Source organism: Mastomys coucha, unplaced genomic scaffold (genome assembly GCF_008632895.1).
Source record: "Mastomys coucha isolate ucsf_1 unplaced genomic scaffold, UCSF_Mcou_1 pScaffold21, whole genome shotgun sequence".
Classification (NCBI taxonomy): Eukaryota; Metazoa; Chordata; class Mammalia; order Rodentia; family Muridae; genus Mastomys; species Mastomys coucha.
In genome coordinates, this window is record NW_022196904.1 from 189,042,820 (window position 1) to 189,045,015 (window position 2,196).

General features: G+C 50.1%; 1 long non-coding RNA gene across 2 annotated transcripts in view; it reads left to right on the forward strand.

Moving 5' to 3' along the window:
- Nucleotides 1-1,846, forward strand: part of LOC116104037 — an 11,528-nt gene extending 9,682 nt beyond the window's left edge. For both annotated transcript variants that reach the window (XR_004123677.1, XR_004123676.1), the window contains exon 2: nt 1,530-1,846. This is a non-coding gene — a long non-coding RNA (uncharacterized LOC116104037). The remainder of the gene's footprint in view (nt 1-1,529) is intronic.
- The last annotated feature ends 350 nt before the right edge of the window (nt 1,847-2,196 follow it).

Below are 2,196 nucleotides of genomic sequence, written 5' to 3' on the forward strand. Positions count from 1 at the left end.
GGGATGGTGGGGGTGGTGAGGGTAGTGGGGGTAGTGGGTTGGGGGATGGGGATGATGGGGGTGGTATGCATACCTGGAAAGCTGAAGTGTCCCAGTAAACATGTACCATAGGACACAGGGAGACTGTGGAAGGATCCTGAGGACCATGATGAGGAATGTAAACTTGCTCCAGCCTGACTGAGGAAGAAGGAGACATGGGAGCAAGGGTTGGGGCTGGGGACAGAACTAGAACTTCGATCTCAGGAAGCATAACATTTTCATGCTTGTAGCAACCATCAAAGACAATTCTCTATCCACTTGAATTTAGAGATGAATCCCCAGTGGTTTGCTCAGGATCACTTGGATAAGCTAGGGCAGAAGTTCCGATTAGTAATGTTCTTTCTATTGAATTGTTCTGTCCCATCACCGAGGACAACCAACACCGGGAGAGGGACAGGTTTAAGTCACCTGGTCTATCAACAGCAATAGCAGCACTTTGGATGGTCAGGGCAGCCCTCTTCCTCTAGCCCACAGAGCTTGGGTATGAAGCAGTTCTGAGGAACCCCGAGAATTGTGCCTGTGTGGTGCTGACAGGGGACCACACTGAGTATCTCAGAGCCCTGGCTGGAGTGGTGCCATTGGAAGGTCGCTGAAGGGCAATTGAAAAAAGACTGTGCACCAGGCTCTGCATTTGTGTGGGAAGTACTGGGTTCTAGAGGTAGAGGGGGACATTGAAGAGAGTGCAGAGTGTGTGTGGGGGGGGACAGGCAGGAGCTAGGAGTACCCAAGAGTGGTCATTACCACAAAAGAGGGGCGCCAGGAAGAGGTTGTAGAAACTGGGTCTCCTGAGTTATCCTGGTCCTCCTGAGGAGGTTTTTGTTTCTGAGAGACGAGATCCCACCAGGTCACCTACAGCAGCCTTGAACAGCATCCTCCTTCAGCATCCTGAAAGCTGTGAGAGTTTAAAATCACAGTGAGAGGAAAAGCAGAATTCCTCAGGACAGAGACAATGAGATCAAGAGATGCTCTGGCTAGACAAATGTGAGGGAAGGAGCCTTTGAGCCCTAAAGGAAGGAGGATGTGGTGAAGGGGGCAGGGTAGGGGTTGAGGCCAGGGTGGTGGTTTTGCTAACATGGGATGAGGCAACATGCCCAGGGCCAGGCTGTGTGTCCGTGCCTGTAGCAGTGACTTGATTAAGCACCTCCTACCTGCCAGGTACTGGGCTAAGTGCCTGAGATGCATGCTATATTAACCCCCCCATGGCCCTTCTAGGCAATCAGTCATTGCCTCTGTTTTACAGAGGGAAGCACAGAGAGGAGAGACACATTAGTGGTAAAGTTTGTACAAGCTAAGCTGAGCTGGGTGTGGTGCTGCCTGCCTGGACTCGTAGTACTTCAGAAGCCGAAGCAGGAAAGTCACAGGTTCAAGGCCAGACTGAACCTCACAGTGAGACCCCGTCTCATAAACAAACAAATGGCAAAGTTAGGATTTGAACGTGGCCTGTCCACACTCTAACCTTGTAACCACTGTGCTTTCTTCTTCCTATAAAGGCACGCGACCAAGAAGAGCTGAAGCTACAGCAATGGCTGCTCCTGGAGTTCTGCCTGAGGCCATCTAAAGACACTTTCTTAAGACCAGAACGAAAGGCTGGCACCATGGCTCAGTGCTCAAGAGCACACTCTGGCCTTGTAAAGGGCTCCATTCCTAGTACTTATGTCAGGCGGCTCACAACGCCCTATAATTTTAAGTCCAGGCTCTCTTCTTGCCTCTGGGCAAATAGGCTCAGTATGAATATACCCTGACACATTAACACGTACACACATAATTTAAACTAAATCTTAGAAAATAAAGAAATGAAGAAAAAAGATTAAAGAGAGACAGCTTGGTTTTACGCCCAGGTGCTGTGACTAGGAACCTAGTGGCGTGGGACGAATTGTTGAACCCCACTTTTGGTTTATATAGATACTGTAACGTCCTCAGAATCAAGGTCCCAGATGCAATGAAGAACCTATCCAAGAGTCACACTCTGACCACCCAGTGGGCTCCAGACTCAGAGCAAGAAGGGATGGTCATGGTGACCTGCCAGCCCCACAGCATCTGGTCTTTACCTTGTCTTCCTCGCTGGCTCTGCTCCAGTCACACCCTGCCCCTCATCCTGTGCCCTGAATGCACAGCCACCCTCTCTTCATCTAGAACACTTTTCTCCAAACACTGTAG